Source organism: Schistocerca cancellata, chromosome 8 (genome assembly GCF_023864275.1).
Source record: "Schistocerca cancellata isolate TAMUIC-IGC-003103 chromosome 8, iqSchCanc2.1, whole genome shotgun sequence".
Taxonomy (NCBI): Eukaryota; Metazoa; Arthropoda; class Insecta; order Orthoptera; family Acrididae; genus Schistocerca; species Schistocerca cancellata.
The window spans coordinates 441,787,294-441,809,299 of record NC_064633.1 but is presented as its reverse complement, the minus strand read 5'-3'; the positions used below and the strand labels follow the sequence as shown (position 1 = coordinate 441,809,299).

The window sequence follows — 22,006 nt, the reverse complement described above, 5'->3', positions numbered from 1 at the left end:
CATTATTCCTCTCCAAGTATTCATATGATGTCTGCTACAAGCCCACTATTCATCATGAAAATGCTGACCTCTTGTTACCTGCCTACAAGATATGAGCTGGCCTTCGACGTTGATCCATTTGTGTGTTGTCACATAGGTACTGACACCAAAGACAGTGTTACAAGCCTCCTCTTGGATGCCCAACTGGTCAACCACCAAACTGAGACTAGCTCGTACTCCAGAAAGTGAAATCCTACATCCAATGACAAGGCTGGCACAGCAACAAGAAGGTTATACAACACCCTAAAGTTCAGGCTTTTTGGGGACACCACCACAAGCTCTCCATCATCTAAGGTGTGCTCCAATCCAAGGGGACAATGGGCACACATGGGTGATCATTTCACAAACACTTTGTCAGAGAATCCTCACGCTGCTAAACAAGGGCCATGAAGGGGAGTGGTGTTCACCAAGTGGCTCACTTTACAGCATGCTTATTGGTGTGATATGGACACAGGCATCATGGCTATGATGTCTTCATGTTCAACAAGTCAGAGCAACGAGCCCACCCCTCCTAACCACTGCTTTCCTTGGCCCACCACATCCACCACCTGGTCTTGTTTTCATCTCGATTTTGCAGGCTACTTTTTAAGCTCCTGCTGGCTCATTGCCAAGATACAAGAATAAACTTTCCGTTTGTGACTGGGACGACCCCCACATCCTCCACCCATTACATCACTGCACTAGCTCACATATTTGCCCTTGAGGGTCTCCTGGAAACAATTGCTACAGATAACAGCCCACAGTTAATTCTTCTGAATTTTCCAATTTCTGCACCACTAGCTGTACTGCTCTTGTGCAGGCCATCCCTTTTCATCCAGTCTCCAATAAACTGGCAGAAAACTTTGTGCACACCTTCAAAAATGAGATGAGTCCTGTCCTTTTTCCTTTCATCCTACTGAGCTACAGTTAAAGAATGCATATCACCTGCTGATAGACCCCATGCCCACACTCACTGATCACAACTGCCAGTCATCTACCCCTCTGCAATTAAGCCACATTCCCAGCAATCTCGCCATCACAGGTTTTCCATACACAATACTGACTATGACTTTGAGATGCGGCCGCCCTCGCTGGAGAGATGCCTCCAGCACTTGCTTGCCACAGTCGAAGTAGAGCTCCTGGATGAGTCCCATCATCTGAGCCACATCAGTCACGTCTGACCCCAACATGGCCCTTCTCTGCCAACAGAAGGCCTTACTCAGTTTTCTATAAGTGGTGCAGCTGACATCCACAGGTGAGGACAGTACCCATGACAATGGCCAAAGAGCATTCCAGTCACCACTCATGGAAGTGGATCAACATCCTGAATCCCTCTCTTGGAGACAGTGGACATGCACATCAAGGAAGACTCAGAAGCCTGCTCTTCCTCACGTCTTGCATTCTAGAGGGGGAGTGGGTCAACTGCTATGGCAACAAGTGCAACAGACAGCTACTTGCACAATGTACATCATCACAGCAGTACTCCATTCTGTGCGAGGTGGAAATTCAAACCACACAACTCATTAACTAATCAACAGAAGGTGACATCAGTGCCCAAGCCAGCAGCAGCTCCAAGGCAAGTGCACAGCCCCAATTAGTGCATGCAAGCCTAACCATTTCCTACTTCCACCCAAATTAAATTTGAACCAACTAAACATAGGTGTCACTCCACGAAATGACTATTTAGGCCCACACCACAATGTTAGTCAGCAATTCCAGTGCACAGTCATTGGGAAGACCTTGCCTGGACAACACACTACCGCAATCAGCTCCTCTTTCCATAGCCATCACCATGACGTGACACTCTGCTAACAGGATGCTGCCTAGTGGACAGGACTTGGTATTCTGTTTTTGCTGCATCTCCCATACCTGGAAAGTGCCAGCCTTAGTGTCATTGTAACAAACTTCATTCCTGCAGACTGTAAAGGGTTTGACCTGTGACTGTCACTTTCGGAGCTCAGTTATTTAAGCATTCACTCAGTCGAGAAAGTTTTTATTTTTGTGTTTCCTTTTTCTTCATAAGTCAGTTATTATGTTCAGTTTATTCACCACTGACCACTTACAGCAGAATAGGTCTGAACATTAAATATACAATTAATAATAATTTTACAGTAAAGTTTTTACAATTTAATTCCACTTCTTTTAGGAATATTCTTATATACTAATGTCAATGATTATTTCAAAATATTCTGTTATCTTATAAAATGAGTGTTTGAGTAACCAGTCATAAATCTTGTGTTTGAAAATATTACTGGTCAGTGGCCGAGCAGATGCTGGAAGTTTATTGAAGAGTTTTAAACTCATTATTTTGTGTGAGTTTGCAGTCTTTGTGAGTCTGTGTCTTGGTATGTGCTTCTGGTGTTGTGGGGATGTATGCTCTCTCTGGTCTTGAACTCATTTAAGTTACTTTTGACATAAAGCAGTGCTGTGTAGGTATATAGATTCACAACAGTTAATATCATGTGCTTGATAAAGAGGAGGCGGCAGTGATCTTTGGGCTTAACTTTGCTCATTATTCTGATTACTTTTTTTTTAATTTTCAGAATTTCACTGTCAAAGCAAGAATGTCCTCATAACAATGTCATAGGGAATGTGAGATTGAAACAGGCCAAAATATACCACATTTAGATACTCATCAGTGACTATGTCTGTCAGTCTCTAAATGAGATAACACACCCTTGCTATTCTCTTGCAGATATGGCTAATATGTTCCTCCCAGTTTAATTTTGAATCAATGTGGAATCCTAACAATTTTACTGATTTGCTTTCAGCAGCTGTAGTTAAAGCCAGAATTAGTTCTTGTGTTTTATCAGGATTACATAGGATTTCATTAGAAGAAAACCTATTCATTACTAGTTCTAGTTTTTCGTGTGTTGCCTGATGCAGTTCTGTTGTGTCTTGGTGTGCATTGAGCAGTGTTATGTCATCTGAATTTGCTCCTACATGGTAAGCTAAGTCATTAATTCCAATGATGAACAGAAAATACCAAATCTCTGAAGTTATTTCTTGTGTTGCAAACAAAACTTTTTAATGGTATACCTGGTGAACATTTCAAGTGCATAACTGAAGTGAGGGATATATCACATGAAACCTTAACATTTGAGGAAGATGTCTTAGAGTACCTAAATAACAACAGTTCACCCGTGGCCGTCCTCACAATTACTGCCCATGCATGCAGGTGTTACAAGGTTTTCCATTACTTCTGTATCCATCTGTTGGTTTCAAAACATCTACATCTATATTCCTAATCTGCAAACCACTGTGAAGTGTATGGCAGAGGGTACAGCCCATTGCACTAGTTATTATAGTTTCTTACCGTTCCATTCACATTTGGAACACAGGAAGAATGATTGCTCAAATGCCTGTATGTGTGTTGTAATTAGTCTAATCTTGTCTCGTGATCCCTACATGAGTGATAAGTAGGGGGCTGTAGTATATTCCTAGGGTCATGATTTAAAGCCATTTCTTGAAATTTTGCAAGTAGGCTTTCTCAGGATAATATATGTCAATCTTTAAGACTCTGTCAATTCAGTTTCTTTAGCTTCCCTGTGACTCTCTCCCATGGGTCAAACAAACCTATCACCATTTGTGCTGCCATTCTCTGTATATGTTCAATATCTCCAGTTAGTCCTATTTGGTGCAGGTTCCACAAGCTTGAGCAGTATTCCAGAATGGGTCACACGAGTGATTTGTATGCAATCTCCTTTGTAGACTGATTGCATTTTCACAGTATTCTACCAATAACCCAAAGTCTACCACCTGCATTAACCATGGCTGAGCCTATGCGATCATTCCATTACAGATCCCTACACAGTGTTACACCCAGGTGCCAAAGTTACTTTTACATCTGATGATGGCTCTCCATCCAAAATAAAATTCTGTGTTCTCTACCAAAACAATCCTCAAACCAGTCACAAATTTCACTTGATACCTCATATAATAATAATAATAATAATAATAATAATAATAATGGTTTATTTGTCCATAATAACTTTTACAGTCATGGACATAGTCAGTCAGTACATACATGAACAATAATAATAGTTTAGTAGTAGAAATAAAGTACATACAACATTAAAAATCCTTGATGGAGTACAATGTCAATATGATTGTACCTTTGACAATTAGTATGGATGCTGTTGTGTTGGCTGAAGAGCCAACACCGTGTTACCAGAGGAGGCCTAAATGCATGCGTTTTAGCTCACGCAGACTGGCGTGAGGAGGGAAGGACTATACTGACGTAAGGTCTGGAACATGACAAGGAATTAGAATTCAGAAAGCGGATGTAATTAGTATGATACTTAACTTTAATCCATTAATGATGAACTTCGCTCTTGACGGTACATGAGTCACAATATTATCTGTTCAGAAGACATAGTAACTGAATATGGTGCCTTGCTAGGTCGTAGCAAATGACGTAGCTGAAGGCTATGCTAAACTGTCGTCTCAGCAAATGAGAGCGTATGTAGACAGTGAACCATCACTAGCAAAGTCGGCTGTACAACTGGGGCAAATGCTAGGGAGTCTCTCTAGACTAGACCTGCCATGTGGCGGCACTTGGTCTGCAATCAGTGATAGTGGTGACGTATACTAACGGACCACGGCCGATTTAAAGGCTACCACCTAGCAAGTGTGGTGTCTGGCAGTGACATCACAGATGCAGTACTGAGTCAAATGCTTTTTGGAAATCAAGAACTGCTTCATCTATCTGACTGCTTTTATGTTATGTGGGAAAAGTGCAAGTTGTGTTTCGCATGATCAGTGTTTTCAGAATCTGTGCTGGTTGGCATGGAGGAGGTAATTCTGTTTGGGATACTTTGTTATACTTGAGCTCAGAATTTGTTCTAAGATTCTACAACAAATCATTGGACAGTAATTATGTGGGTCACTTCTACTATCCTTCTTGCAAACAGGTGTGACCTGTGCTACCTTCCAACTATTGAGTGTGGAGTTTTTGAATGGAGTTAAGTGTTTCAGCTTTTACTTTGATACCCTCAATTTCATTTTCTGCCACTAACAGCATTTACATATGACCAGAATTTCTTTGAGTTTTGTGAAAGATCTTTTGATAATATTCTGCTACAGTAGTAACTGAAGGCTGCCCACATTGTTCTCTTGACAGCCAAGCATGTATCATTCAGCATCTCTCTCTATCTATAGCTCTATGATTTGTTTTACACCTATTGTGCAGTAGTCTCTGTTGCTACAGAAGTTTCTTTATGGTGACTGCATACCATGGAGAGTTTCTTCCATTATGAACTGTTCTACATATCTATCCAGTGCAGGGTCAACTGTTCTTTTGAACTTGAGCCACTGTAAGTCTACAAGCTCCTACCCTGTGCTGAAAGTTTCAAGTTCCTCATTGAGACGTGACACAACTGATTTTTTAAAAATCTATTTCACTGAATGAATACATATTTCTATTTGTTTTAGTTGTCCTTTTTCCTTTAGTAATCACTGTTGCCACAACCAGATCATGGTCACTCATACCAGTTTTGATGTGGAAACACTCAAAGAGGTCAGGTCTATTTGTTGCCATTAAATCTAATATATTTCCATCATGAATGGGGTTCTAAACTATCTGTTCTAGGTGGTTTTCAGAGAAGGCATTTTGAAATGTTCTACACAATGTCTTGCCATGCCCGCCAGTTACAAAACTGTACTGTACCATTTGATTGTTGGAGATTTTAAGTCTCCTCCAATGATACAGAATGATTAGGAGACTCATCTGCTAGCAACATAGGCTTTCTCTAATGGTAGACAACGCCACATGCAGCTTTAATTTCTATCTCAGTGAATTTGAATTTCTCTCTACTGCAGGGCTTAACAACTGGCCAGTTTTGAGCGCGAGTACTCGCGTCTGCTCAGGCACATGCTCGCGAGCAGGTGCAAGGTCACTGAGTAGGGACGGAGGGTTGGGAGGGAGGGGAAATGTGCACGCACGTTTGAATAAGGCCGCAGCATGCCTATTGAATTCGCACTGACTGTGTAACATTTAAAGTACTACGATCAACTCTAACAGTCGCTTCGCTGGTTAAGAATCATGTCAAGTCGCCGTTGTGTAACCCCAACCATGCTTTCACAGTTCAACCCCCATTGCGAGGAATTGTATCTGTTTACAGAAAAAGAGGGTGTTGCAAAATGTTTAGTATGTCATAAAACGCTGAATTCTTTTAGGAAATTTAATTTGCAGTGACATTATATGTCGTACCACGCGAAAGACTACGGAAGTGGAAAATGTGATGGACCAGATTGTGCACAGGAAGTAATTAAACTTAAATGGAAGCTATCCGAAGAAGATCTGGACGACGAAGAAAAATCAACTGAGGCAGAGTGAGTTACAAAATTGCTTTGCTTTTGGCAAAATCCCTGCGCCCCTTCACTGATGGCGATTTAATAAAAGAATGAATGGTAGTTGCAGCGGAACATTTGTGTCCATCTCAAGTTGAACAGTTTCGGATTGTGCCATTATCTAACATGATCATTATGCGTCGCATACAGGACATGGCAGCCAACGTCCAGAGCCAGCTTGCAAATATCTGTAAAGATTTTATGGTGTATTCCCTAGCTCTGGACGAAAGTGTTGATATCACTGGAACAGCGCAGCTTGCCATATTTATTATTGAGAGCTTCAGGTGAGGGAGGAGCTCCTCGATGTAGTAGCCATGAAGAACACTACAACCGGAGGTGATATTTTAAGTAGTGTTGAAGAAAGTGTTGAAAATATAGGATTGTTGTGGAATTCTTTAGTTTCAGTGTCTACAGACAGTGCACCAGCAATGACAGGGAAAAAATCAGGTTTCGTTGCACTGTTGAAGGAGAAAATGCAAAAACTGACCGTGCCAAACGAAATAAGGGGCGTTCACTGTGTGATCCACCAGGAAAACTTATGTGCAAAGAGTATCACTCTAAAAAATGTGATGAGTGTTGTTGTTCATACAACCAATTATATAAGGAAGCATGGGCTACAACACAGGCAAATTATAAGCTTTCTTGAGGATGTAGAAAGCCAGTATGGTAGCCTGCCTTATTACAACGAGGTCCGCTGGCTTAGTCATGGCGAATTATTAAATCGATTTTTTTGCCTATTAGATGAGATAAATACGTTCATGGAAATAAATAACAGGTGTGATCCTGAATTGAAAGAGCCTTCATGGAAATGTGATCTCGCGTTCTTAGCAGATTTAACTAGCCGTCTGGATGCTTTGAACATTTCACTACAAGGTAAAGATCTGCTAATTACTCATTTCATAGATCGAATACAAGCTTTTAAAATGAAATTGACACTTTGGGTGAGTCAGCTGGAAACAGGAAATCTAGCTCATTTTCCTAAATTATCATCCATGCAAGATGTTCACAAAGACTGTGAACGTTATTCACGTAGTTTAGTTGCCCTTAAGGAAGAATTTGATCAACGCTTTCAAGATCTGACAGCACTAGAGAGTCATTTTTATCTGTTCTCCTCTCCATATTCAGCGAATATTGAAGAGATTTGTCCTGAGCTGCAACTAGAAATTATTGACTGCTGTGTGACAGAGAATACAGAGACAACTTTCAGAACAAGAAAAACATTTTGGAATTCTACAGACACTTCCCTCAGGATAGATTTCCTCGCTTGCACAAACTGGTGGCTACAATAATATCAAAGTTCGGTTCCACATATGTTTGTGAACAACTGTTCTCTGCAATGAAATGTAACAAGACGTGCCTGAGAAACGCATTGTCTGATCGAAATTTAAACTGCACGCTGCGCTTACAATGCACAAGAACAATTACTCCGAACATAGATGCAATTGTAAAGGGCAAAAAGTACAAGATAACCGAGAATCCCACACTTCAGTGACACCTTTTATTGTATAACAGTTCACAAATTAATACGAATGAAGAGGCATACAACAATAAGCTAATAAAATTATGTGGCATGTGTACATTCTCCTTTATTTGTTTCATTTGTCGCAGTAATAATTCATGAGTGATATCCCTGTAGGTGGCCGCGGATTTACATTGACTGGCGGCAGCTGTTGTGTGCCTCATGTGACTTTCTCCACTCTCCGCTCTGGTCCGGTAGTGGGGGTAGCGTGCTCGCGCTGCTCCGTGCTCACGCCTTGCTGCTCACAGCTTGCTCCATGAGCACGTATGTTGTGAAGCCCTGCTCTACTGATACAAATACACCACATCCATTTCTCATTAGCCTGTCCTTTTGATACATGCTTAATTTTCCCCAAAAATGTCACTGCAGTCAACTTCATGTTTCAACCAGTTTTGTGCTTAGTATTACATGAGCTTCGCTGTTTTTTAGAAGCACTTAAAATTTTGGCACTCTATTGCAAATACTTTGTCAGTGAACCACTAGTAACTTTACACTCTCATCTGTGGGGTGCCTGGGTGGCAACCTCTTCACAGTCTATGTTACAAATCTTCATTTGGACTCAGAACCAGAGGCCACAGTCTGTTCTGGCGACAATGATGCAGATTGTGAGCTTCATTGACAGTTCATAAGGCTGGTATTCTCAACCTTCTCTGCCAGTCACTGGAATGATCCAAGTCAAACCTCGGAATCCAGATGAAAGGCATTGTTTGGCCCAGCATGCTCCATAACCTGCAATTGGTTACATCCTTTTCCCTCAATGGATGCCGGAATAGCCTCTTCAACATGTCGAATAAGGCCCAATGCACAAACTGAATGCACATGGATTTCCTTCCCACCCCTTGCTGTGATTTCCCTAATGGATACCACTATTCGCCATACATCTGAACTGCTTATGGCTAATAGACCCCTCCCTTGGCACTGGATTCAGCACATTTCCCAACTGGTGAAGTGTCTCAGTTTCAGTTTCAGTGGGAGACAGCATGTTCAACTTGTTGGTTAGGAGGATGGGTGTAATATTCTGAGTTATCCCTGGTTCCTGTCCCCTGTATAGATGCCTAGACCTATCGCTGACTCGGCACTCACAGGCAAGTAAATGAATAGTGATAGATCCCATATTTCTTTTCTCCAAAGTTCTCTTTAATTTTCCTATAGGCAATATCTATCTAACCCCTAGTGAAATATGCCTCTAAATTCTTACATCTGTCCTCTAGCCATCCCTGCTTAGCCATTTTGCACATCCTTTCGATCTCATTTTTGAGACGTTTGTATTCCTTTTCACCTGCTTCATTTACTGCATTTTTATATTTTCTTCTTTCATCAATTAATTTCAATATCTCTTCTGTTACCCAAGGATTTCTACTAGTCCTCATCTTTTTACCTACTTGATCCTCTGCTGCCTTCACTATTTCATCTCTCAAAACTACCCATTCTTCTTCTACTGTATTTCTTTCCCCGGTTCCTTTCAATTGTTCCCTAATGTTCTCTTTAAAACTCTGTGCAGCCTCTGGTTTTTTTCAGTTTATCCAGGTCCCATCTCCTTAAATTCCCACCTTTTTGCAGTTTCTTCAGTTTTAATCTACAATTCATTGTGGTCAGAGTCCACATCTGCCCCTGGAAATGTCTTACGATTTAAAACCTGGTTCCTAAATCTCTGTCTTACTATTATATAACCTATCTGAAACCTTCCACTGTCTCCAGGCCTCTTCTACTTATACAACCCCCTTTCATGATTCTTAGACCAAGTGTTAGCTATGATTAAGTTATGCTCTGTGCAAAATTCTACCAGGTGGCTTCCTCTTTCATTCCTTACCCCCATTCCATATTCACTTACCACTTTTCCTTCTCTTCCTTTTCCTTCTATCGAATTCCAGTCCCCCATGACTATTAAATTTTTGTCCCCCTTCACTACCTGAAGAATTTCTTTTATCTCATCATACATTTCTTCAATGTCTTCATCATCTGTGGAGCAAGTTGGCGTATAAACCTGTACTACTGTGGTAGGCATGGGCTTTGTGTCTATCTTGGCTACAATAATGCATTCACTATGCTGATCATAGTAGCTGACCCCTACTCCTATTCTTTTTATTCATTATTAAACCTACTCTTTCATTACCCCTATTCGATTTTGTATATATAACCCTGTATTCACCTGACCAGAAGTCTTGTTCCTCCTGCCATCGAACTTCACTAATTCCCACTATATCTAATTTTAACCTATTCATTTCCTTTTTTAAATTTTCTAACCTACCTGCCCAATTAAGGGATCTGACATTCCATACTCCGTTTCATAGAACGCCAATTTTGTTTCTCTTGATGACGATGTCCACCTGAGTAGTCCCCACCTGGAGATCTGAATGGTGGATTATTTTACCTTCATAATATTTTACCCAAGAAGATACCATCATCACTTAACCATACAGTAAAGCTGATGCCCTCAGGAAAAATTACGGCTGTAGTTTCCCGTTTCTTTCAGCTGTTTGCAATACCAGCACAGCATGGCCATTTTGTTTAATGTTACTAGGCCAGATCAGTCAATCATCCAGACTGTTACCCCTGGATACTACGGTCAAAAGTTTCCAAAAACACAAAGATAAGTTTACAACTGACAATATCATATGAGTTTTTTGCGCCACTCGTAAATGTTCGAAAACATAGGATGGATGGATGGATGGATGGATGGATGGATATAAAATTCTTGGGCACTAAACAGCTTGGTCACCAATGCTATTTCACAAGACTGTGGTTCTGGTGAATGAGAAGTACTGTTGTTAAAACGAAAATCAAAGGTCATATAATGATAGTCACAGCAATAGATAATGTCACACACAAGTTAAAAAAACATGATGTATCATGATACATGAGTATTGATACAATCAATGAAATATTATGCAAAAACAAAATCAACAGCCGAATGCTAGAATCCAAAATTTTAAATCAGACCTGTGTGGCACAGGCAGCCTCACACAAATGAAAATTCAGCAGTCAGCTTATATATGTAAATAAACTTACAAATTACTTGGATTCTTTACTTGGCTGAATATGTGATGCCTTCTACACTGATATGCCAAAGATGAACACTGCAGTGTCACTTTATCGCAATCAAACTTTCGAAAATTGTGGAGCAGCTAAAAGCATGTCTTCTGCTTGCAGTGGCTAACAATGTAAAACAATGTTGATCTAGGGACTTTTCCATGTTTCATGCACAGAACATGCCCCAAAAGCTTCAGTCTTCTTTCAGCAATCATTTTGTGTAGGCTGTGTGGACCACTTCTTCTCAGACTTCAACATTAAACGTGATCATGAAAACTGATCTTCAAAATTTGTCTCAAGCATTGTTGGTGGAAAACATTGAGGTTGTGTGCTGATTTTCCTGGTCTCAGTTGCATATATAGCCATTAGTAGGATGACAGAGGAGTACAGACAAAGCTTTGTGGACATGCGCATGGAGTATAACTGCCATTTGGATCACAATCGTTGGAAGAATTTAGAGAATGACATAGATAAAAAGACAAGGCCCAGTAGAAATCCTTGAATAATACAGGAGGTATTGAATTTAACTGATGAAAGTACAAAATATGAAATTACAGCAAATGAAGCATGCAAAAGGGAATACAGACATCTAAAAAATGATGCCCGCAGAAAGTTCAAAATGACTGAGAAGGAGTTGCTAGAGAATGAATTGAAGGCTGTAGAAGCATAAATAAATAGAGAAAAGATACATGCCACCAACAGGAAAGCAGTCAACTGTTATTACTAGAGACCGGGTTATATGCATCCTAAAAACCTTATAATATGCATGCAAATATGCACAACAAATGCGTAAAAATGCATGAAAAGTGTTGAAATATGCAAGATCAAATAATAAACAGCATAGTAATTACTGCATGCATTATATCTCAAAGTTGAACCCGTGCTTATCAGTTAAGAGGAAGAGCACTGGCCATGCAAAAAAACGGTACATTTAGAACACTGATATTATTTTCTGGATACTTTCTGGTAGAGGTTAGGCCTTACTGGAATTATTTTCTAAAAATTTGCAAAATGGGGATGCAAACGGTGTTTCAAGAATTATTCCTTCTTTGCTGTTGTTGTTGGTAACAAGTGGATGTGATGCGAGTGAGTTGCAGCGAAAAAATCGAGATGTACAGGACCAACTTCGAGATGTATCGCATGCAGAGGGGCACGTTGAAAAACACCGTAATACCTTATTTAAAAAACAACATACAATCATGAATTTTTTTGAACAGCATCAACTTTTAATTAATACTATTGGACCAAAGCATCATTTACAATTTATTTTACATTTTTGTACTATTGTAAACATAAACAAACATGTACTTTTCCAAATGTTCAGTAGTAAGACTGTGTCTTTAATCACTCGAAACACTTTTATAAGCAGAAAAGGACCATTCTACAGCAACTGAGGTAACTGGGCAGTATTTGAATTTGGGTGCTATGTTGGCACTTTCTGTTTCTGGTAAAAGTTCACCCAACTGATTAATAAAACTATAAATTTGGCACAAGGGTTCAAAGGCTGGGTTATTGTTTAAAATGTTTTCAAACTTTTGTTTAAGTTTTCTTGGGAATACCTCTGGTAATGAGGAGTTCACTAGAATAATTTTAGTCATTAACTGAATAAATTCATTCAACACCAAACCTTGAGTTTCAATCTTTTTAATACTTGCAGGTATATGGGTAAAATGAGTGCTAATCACAGCAATGTCTTTTTTAATCTTTTTTTTTTTACAGGAATCATTAAAAGTTCCTTTTCAATGGCTAACAGCCAAAGCCTCTGCACTATTGAAGTCATTTACTACCCCTCTAATGGCCTCAAACTGTTCACTGTAAAACAACACAGCTTCGAGCCACATACCCCAATGTGTTACCACTGGTTCGGAAGGTACAGGCACATTTGGTAGTTTTTCTTTGTAGATCTTGATGCAAGCAGGAACCTTTAGAAACACTTTCTTTGTGGATGAAATCAGTTTATTTACATTCAAAAATGTGGAACATACTTCTTCAGCAAAACGATGAACTCCATGAGCAAAGCACATCACATGACTCAAATCGGCATAAAATACTCAGAGGGATTTTCCTGGATTCATCATATATGGAGCAGCATCTGAAATAAACACAAACACCCTTTCATCTGCAGAAGATTCTGGAAATATTTTTCTAATACCCTCATTCACAAACCTGGTCATTGTAGAATGATTTACTTTTTCAAGTTCTTTGCAGGCCACTAAATAGGAAGATGAAGGCTCTTATTTTAAAGTGTCAACAATTAAATTTCCAATGTAATGGTCACAAGTGTTTGTAGTTTTGTCAGCTGAAATCCAGATGATACTGTCTTTGAGTTCATTGCATATTTCTTAAAGAACACTTACGTATATTGTTGGTATGTAATTTTTATGCAATGTTGATTCATCTGGTATATTTTGATTTAAGCAATATTTGTGCAAGAAGCCTTTGAGGATAATGTTTGTAAGTTTGTGAAGAGGAATATTGCTTGCAACAAATGCTTCACATAGATCCATGTTAAACCGACTTTTTTGGTTACCTTCGGACAAATCCCTGTTACTGCAACGTGTTGTTGTCGGGAGTTGTTGTTGTGGTCCTTTCTTCTGCATTCTTGCGATATGAAGACTTGTCTTGACACTCAGGTGTATTTGAAACTTTTTTTTTGCATGAAATATTTTTCTCACAAACTCGAGAATATAAAACAATTCCATCATACATAAATGTTCCAGGATCGTCAGCTATCCACAAAACGACATTTCTTTTTCGGGTGGCATAGCACACATCATGTTACACACTACACATTGTAAACACGTTCAACAGTGTACAAGCAAATAGAAAGCTAAACTGAAACAACAGATGTGCGACTAAAAGCTTGTGTAGTTTAATTTAATTGTTGCTGACACATATGGTGTGACAGCAGAGGAGATTAATCAGGGGTGCAGGAGCACTGACTCTGTCTGCCTGTTCCTGTTCCTCTTCTGTAATGATTTTGCTAGACAGTGGCCTCTTGGTTAGTGAATGCCTGCAGTTCTAGGTTGTGGTCAGTCTGTGAGACATCAAAACTAGATCGAGCTAGAGACTGCCTGTCTAAATTTTTAAAATATAGCAAACACAGAGAAAAAATATGTATCGTCACTAGCTTTTAGTTAAAATATGCAGTAACTGGTAAAACGGAGCCAATATGCAAATGCATAAGCAACATGCAAATGCATACAATTCAGTCTCTAGTTATTAGTAAGTATGATGAAGACATTTTTTTCTCATAGTTCAATGAGTAAGTGCTTTTTATTCATTTATGTAAAAAGCTAGGATTCTTGTATGAGCCTGCTGAGGATGGAATGAAGATTTTTCTGAAATTCCTCATTTGTTTCATTATGTGGAGAGCATTAATAAACATTCTGAGTCTCCTGTAGTACAATCAGGAGATTTTGGTACTATGAGCCTGTAACAATTTGACCTTTATGAGTGTTATCTGCTAGCACTGCCCCATAGTAATCCCAAAAAACAATCCACATCACCCTCATGATGGTTGGGTCTTTATCCTCTGGGGTGGTGAATTCACGTGTTTCCATTGCTTGCTTTGGTCCTTTGTATTGGGGTCATATTGATACATTCATCATCCGTAGTGATTAGGAAGCTATTGAAGTCACCTAAAATGGGTTGACATAGCTGCAATCATCCCATTGCTACCTAGGTTCACCAGGCTTTTTGAATGTGTGTGAGCTGTCATGGAACCCAACAGGTGGCAACCTATGTCATGTTCAAAATATTGTGTTGTTGTTGTTGTGGTCTTCACTCCTGAGACTGGTTTGATGCAGCTCTCCATGCTACCCTATCCTGTGCAAGTTTCTTCATTTCCCAGTGCCTACTGCAACCTACATCCTTCTGAATCTGCTTAGTGTATTCATCTCTTGGTCTCCCTCTACGATTTTTACCCTCCATGCTGCCCCCCAATGCTAAATTTGTGACCCCTTGATGCCTCAGAATATGTCCTACCAACTGGTCTCTTCTTCTCGTCAAGTTGTGCCACAAACTCCTCTTCTCCCCAATTCTATTCAATACCTCCTCATTACTTATGTGATCTACCCATCTAATCTTCAGCATTCTTCTGTAGCACCACATTTCGAAAGCTTCTATTCTCTTCCTGTCCAAACTATTTATCGTCCATGTTTCACTTCCATACATGGCTACATTCCATACGAATACTTTCAGAAACGACTTCCTGACACTTAAATCTATACTCGATGTTAACAAATTTCTCTTCTTCAGAAACACTTTCCTTGCCATTGCCAGTCTACATTTTATATCCTCTCTACTTTGACCATCATCAGTTATTTTGCTCCCCAAATAGCAAAACTCCTTTACTACTTTAAGTGTCTCATTTCCTAATCTAATTCCCTCAGCATCACCCGACTTAATTCGACTACCGGTACATTCCATTATCCTCGTTTTGCTTTTGTTGATATTCATCTTATATCCTCCTTTCAAGACACTGTCCATTCCATTCAACTGCTCTTCCAAGTCCTTTGCTGTCTCTGAAAGAATTACAATGTCATCCACGAACCTCAAAGTTTTTATTTCTTCTCCATGGACTTTAATACCTATTCCAAATTTTTCTTTTGTTTCCTTTACTGCTTGCTCAATATACAGATTGAATAACATTGGGGAGAGGCTACAACCCTGTCTCACTCCCTTCCCAACCACTACTTCCCTTTCATGCCCCTCAACTCTTATAACTGCCATCTGGTTTCTGTACAAATTGTAAATAGCCTTTCGCTCCCTGTACTTTACCCCTGCCACCTTTACAATTTGAAAGAGAGTGTTCCAGTCAACATTGTCAAAAGCTTTCTCTAAGTCTACAAATGCTAGAAACGTAGGTTTGCCTTTTCTTAATCTTTCTTCTAAGATAAGTCGTAAGGTCAGTATTGCCTCACATGTTCCAATATTTCTACGGAATCCAAACTGATCTTCCCCGATGTCGGATTCTACCAGTTTTTCCATTCATCTGTAAAGAATTGTGCAACATGTAAAAAATTGACCCATGAGTAGTTCTCACTTTTTCCATTTGTCATATTTTTTGATCATTGAGCACCAGGGCCTTCACTTCTTCTGTGATTCCTAGTTCTCCACAGACAGATGGTCTGCCACTTTATTCTTCATAATTCTGACTTGATACGCAGTACAGGAAATGTGTGTGCTACGTATCAACTTTATACTAACAAGCATGTCATATGTCATATTGTTGCACACAATTAAATGCATGAAGTGCATATCTTAGGAAACATTGGAACATTTATAGATCACACAAACAGCATGTGGTAGGACTAACCAACTCAGTATGACTGTGGCAACATTGTTTCCCTTCGAATGTAGGAAACAAATTTCCACATGATACTCCACTTTATCAATGGGCTGTGTCACTTTGTTTGGCTCCTCTGGCTCCTCTAGAGGCACGCTACAGTACTGTGGCTTGAGGATTTCAATATGTACCAGGACTGCAGATATGTACCCACGAACAAACAAAAAATTATTACATATATTTATTTTTTTCAGTTCAAAATTGAAGAAAGATGAGTGTGACTGTTTATATGTCCTCTGTTAAACACTTAAGTTATAAATTAATTTGTGCTTGACACCATGGGTGTAGAAAAGCTCAAAACCTGATGTGAAGTCTTTGGCTCAAAAATAACTACTTAGGAGCCAATTGTGAGCCACTGCAAAACTGCTCCTTATTTAAATTAATGTTTATAAATTTTGTTTGCAGAGATTTTTAAATTCGGCATAAAAAGAATGTAAGCAGCTACAGTCAATATGTTTGATTAAACGAGACAATACTGTAGCCTATAGTTTCAAGCCAAAGTGTTTGTTTCTTTAAAAACTGTTGAGATAGCAAAGCAAGCTCCCAAACAATTCTCATGGTGCTTCACTAATATCTCACTAAATGAAGAATAAAGTTCATTTCCTACAATATTACTTCTTTGTCATAACACCTGATGAAAATTTTAAGAGTGCAAAACATAAAATTCTTCACAGAAATATCTAAATCTCACAAAATTATTTTGACTATGCAGCTGTACACCACTCAGAAACTAAGAAAACAACTTGTCTTTACTGTCCTCACACAAAATCTTTATACAACTATCTCCAAGCACAAACTGTTCAGACCATTATTTCCCAGACAAAGTACCCCTTTTCATCCCCAAACAACAATTATCATCCAACCCTTCTATCCTGTATGCTCCCTCACGAACATAGCTATCCAATGTGTAACTGGCTGTTGCTTTTTACTGCTTCTTTTCCAGCAGTGCTGTCACTAGCATCGTATCTCAACACGATATCAAATTTACAATTTTTGAGCCTTATGGCTGATTTACGTAAATGATGTCTTACATGAAGTGCTCTAAAATGTTAATTTAATGACGCACATCATGTAAATATATTATTTCTTGTATAATTTAGAGAAATAATTTGGAAAATTGTTGAGGTAGTCTTTTCAAAAACAGTAAATTAAACCACAAGAAACTATAGATATAACTTACTACTGAGGTACAATGTATGGTACCACAGATAATTTATTTGTCAGTACTCTTTCTTTAACATAGGACTACAGCAACAATTCTGCAAAGCTCTTACTTTTATACAATAGCTATGCTATAAACATAATGAGGTTCCTAGTTTTGCATGTTGTGGTGTCTTTTCATACATTAATCTGTGTATCTGGGTGAAATTTTCATCTCGCTGTTAGTAACTTGGACTATCAAGTGTAGCTGTTTTACATACATCCACACACATGCTTGTGTGGATTTTCCTCCTTATGTTGGCCATGACTACATACCTGTGCCTGAGAATTTCTGTTGCCATTCATATTGCCTAAGTACCTATTCCTAAGCCTTTCCTACATGGAAACCACTTTATTCATCATGCTAAGCTCCTTATAGTTGGACTGGATGCTCATAGTTAAGTGACATCTCTGTACAACTTCCCTTGCTGGTACTTCACAGCATGCTCAAAGTCATATGTAGGTGTTCATATGGGCAAATCCTCTCACTAGTCAATTTTCTGATAGGAGGCTACAACAATGTCCGCACTTACATTTCAAACTTGGGGAACTTCCCCTTATTTAAAACAATTCCAGATGCAATAAAATCTTATAGGGACAATGACAGAAGCCACAAGATTAAAAAAATAGACTGTTGGCCAACAAATCATATGTGAATCTGAGGTGCGATGGTAGAATAAGTGATACAGAGACAACTAGGCAGGAATTGAAAGGACATTTGTACATCGGGATTATTTTGTAACTTGTATCAGACTTAATCAAAAGACAAACTTTGCAAGCAGGCACAGACAATCAAGTAGGGATGACCAACTGCCGCAACATAATTTGTTGAATTTACCATCTGACAGCAGAGTTATCTAACCTGTTAATGTTGGTTCTAAAGACTGGAACCACTTATTCTCATGCAAGATGTCACTAAAAGTCTAAATGGTGTCCATGTGTGAATCCTTTCATTAAGGAAAAATCTCTAGTAGAATTAGATACTGAGCCCAAGGCCTCCATGTGACAGACAGACACACTAAGCTGTCAGCTATTTTCTGTTTGTTTTTTATTGTTTTACTAACATGCTTTCTTTTTACTGTTATTATTATTATTACTATTATTATTATTATTATAGTTTCATTATTGTTGATACTGTTGGCACTGTTTATTACAGCCATTGCTTCTCTTCAACACTCCATATCTCAAACAATCGCGAATCTCTGTCTATGAGGACTATTTAGAAAGCAAGTTCCATTAATTTATATAAAAAAGGCCATACATTGAGAGCTTTTATATACAACTTACAGCTACAAGTGCCAGCTATTTTTCTACATAACTGTCCCCTATATTAAGGCACCTGCCATACCAAGGAAGAAGTTTTTACCTTTTTTGCCCTCTTTGTAGAATTTTGCTGCCTGTGAGTCAAGCTGAGTTTGTAAGGAGTACTGCTACTTTTGGTTTTACAAGGTAGTAATAATCATACTCCTTATGTTTCACTGGTTCCTGAAACTTTTGAAAGTGAGTGCACTCTTTGTCTACTGGGTGCGGTGTCTTGCCTGTTTAATGTCAACAATGCCTAAACACTACTGGTCATGCAGATGTATGCGAGCTAGGAGTTCCTTAAGGGGATCCAAAAGAAGTGGTCACATGCACCCATGCATAAATGGTCTGAAGAATTAACTAGAAACTATGATTACAAGTTGAAAGTATTTTCTCAGATAGTAAGATACAGGTATTTTAGTGGTTTGGTTCATTCACAGAAAGACAGGTGGAATTATTCATGGAACTGGAAGACACAGGTTGATGGTTGTTGGTTAGCAACTTCTTTTGGTGGAACAAATGAAATCCGTGAACAGTGATAACCTGCTTGTTAATGTGGAAATGCAATACAGCAATGGTTACTTCAGCATGAATGTGAAATGAGCTTAACTGTTAAAACAAAACTGGATGAGTTTAGGCATTGTTAGGTGGTGTGTTACATGCCAAAAAAATAATAAAATGAAGTTAAATGAATTTGTGCTGTTATTATTTCAAAGTATTTTTTTTTTTTCATTTTATAACTGAGGAAATTTAATATCTTAAAAGTGTACAAGACACATTATCCACATTAGGCATATGCCAGATTTATTTCTCTTTGTAAAGCTCCCATTTTCAAGTCCTATAGCAGCAAAACCAGTAAAATATATATGTAAGAGCAGTACTGGTTAAACCAATTGGTTTAGCCAATACTGTTAAGCACTGGTTTGCTGTTATGCCACATATGGACTGGAAGAATGTAAGAGCAGCTTTACAAGATTTGACACTCTCCTTTAACTCACTCTCTTCTTCAAACTGCCGAGAACTTTACCGTTTTTTCATATGAGGTGCATTCAAGTTTTAAGGCCTTCGATTTTTTTTCTAATTAACTACTCATCCGAAATCGATGAAACTGGCGTTACTTCTCGACGTAATCGCCCTGCAGACGTACACATTTTTCACAACGCTCACGCCATGATTCCATGGCAGCAGTGAAGGCTTCTTTAGGAGTCTGTTTTGACCACTAGAAACTCGCATAGGCAATAGCAGCACGGCTGGTGAATGTGCGGCCACGGAGAGTGTCTTTCATTGTTGGAAAAAGCCAAAAGTCACTAGAAGCCAGGTCAGGTGAGTAGGGAGCATGAGAAATCACTTCAAAGTTGTTATCACGAAGAAACTGTTGCGTAACGTTAGCTCGATGTGCGGGTGCGTTGTCTTGGTGAAACAGCACATGCGCAGCCCTTCCCGGACGTTTTTGTTGCAGTGTAGGAAGGAATTTGTTCTTCAAAACATTTTCGTAGGATGCACCTGTTACCGTAGTGCCCTTTGGAACGCAATGGGTAAGGATTACGCCCTCGCTGTTCCAGAACATGGACACCATCATTTTTTCAGCACTGGCGGTTACCCGAAATTTTTTTGGTGGCGGTCAACCTGTGTGCTTCCATTGAGCTGACTGGCGCTTTGTTTCTGGATTGAAAAATGGCATCCACATCTCATCCATTGTCACAACTGACGAAAAGAAAGTCCCATTCATGCTGTTGTTGCGCGTCAACATTGCTCGGCAACATGCCACACGGGCAGCCATGTGGTCGTCCGTCAGCATTCGTGGCACCCACCTGGATGACACTTTTCGCATTTTCAGGTTGTCATGCAGGATTGTGTGCACAGAACCCACAGAAATGCCAACTCTGGAGGCGATCTGTTCAACAGTCATTCAGCAAGCCCATAAAACAATTCTCTCCAGTTTCTCGATCGTGTCGTCAGACCGGCTTGTGCGAGCCCGAGGTTGTTTCGGTTTGTTGTCACACGATGTTCTGCCTTCATTAAACTGTCGCACCCACAAACGCACTTTCGACACATCCATAACTCAATCACCACATGTCTCCTTCAACTGACGATGAATTTCAATTGGTTTCACACCACGCAAATTCAGAAAACGAATGATTGCATGCTGTTCAAGTAAGGAAAACGTCGCAATTTTAAGTATTTAAAACAGTTCTCATTCTCGTCGCTGGCGGTAAAATTTCATCCGACGTACGGTGCTGCCATCTCTGGTACGTATTGACAATGAACGCGGCCTCATTTTAAAACAATGCACATGTTTCTATCTCTTTCCAGTCCGGAGAAAAAAAATCGGGGGCCTCAGAACTTGAATGCACCTCGTATTGGGAAACAAGTGAAAATCATTGGGTGACAAATCAGGGCTATGCAGTGGATGATCAAACAATTCCCAGTTGAAGCTGGAAGTCATCTCCTTCTGCAGCATACCAAATCAAAAATATTAACATGGCTTCCAACCTCTTTGATTTATGAACATCAGTCAGAAGCTTTAGGACCCATCAGCACAAAATTTGTGATAATCAAGCTTATCAGTTGCAAGTTTGTATACCGTTGTCCACGACATGCAATGGGAAACTGACTGAGAATTCTGTGATTGTGAACCAACAATCATCTCCATTCCATCATTAATCTTTGGAACATGTTCACTTGTCAAAACAAATGGCTATCTACTTCTAACATCACCACAGCATTCATCTGAGCTGCCCAAAACAAAAGGCACCATTGTCTTATGGCATTATCGCTCACCTTGTTCTCTCTGTATACTGTAGAAAGTTCACTATGACTGTCTACAGCTTCCATGTTTTTCACATACAGAAAATGGATTATGGTATGTAATCCACAGACAATGGGAATTTTGATGATAGTGGTTCTTTTTATTTACAGTTATAGTGTAAAAAGCAGTTCAATAATCTTTTCATGCCGCTGCCAGAGTTGTACTGAGCTGGGTGACACAGCCATGCTAAAATCACTCTGCAACCCACACAGCAGACAGTAACGGAACTTGCTTTGCGAACAGCCCTCATGTTTTCCCATGCCTATGACAGCTGTTGTTTGTCTAGCAGCATATCGTTACCATCTACAAATTTGGATATCATCTCTTGAACTACACTGCTTAATTTCTGCTTTATCAACAAATCTAACAATGGAAAATCCAGGATGGAATGTGACAATATTATGAGAAAGAAAGTTACTACTCACCA

The 22,006-nt window shown here is 39.3% G+C and overlaps 1 protein-coding gene across 7 annotated transcripts in view; it reads right to left on the bottom strand.

The window, feature by feature from the left end:
* The window catches only part of LOC126095753 (myosin heavy chain, clone 203-like), a 224,484-nt gene that overhangs the window by 142,332 nt on the left and 60,146 nt on the right, over window positions 1-22,006 (bottom strand). The gene's annotated exons all lie outside the window — the stretch shown is intronic.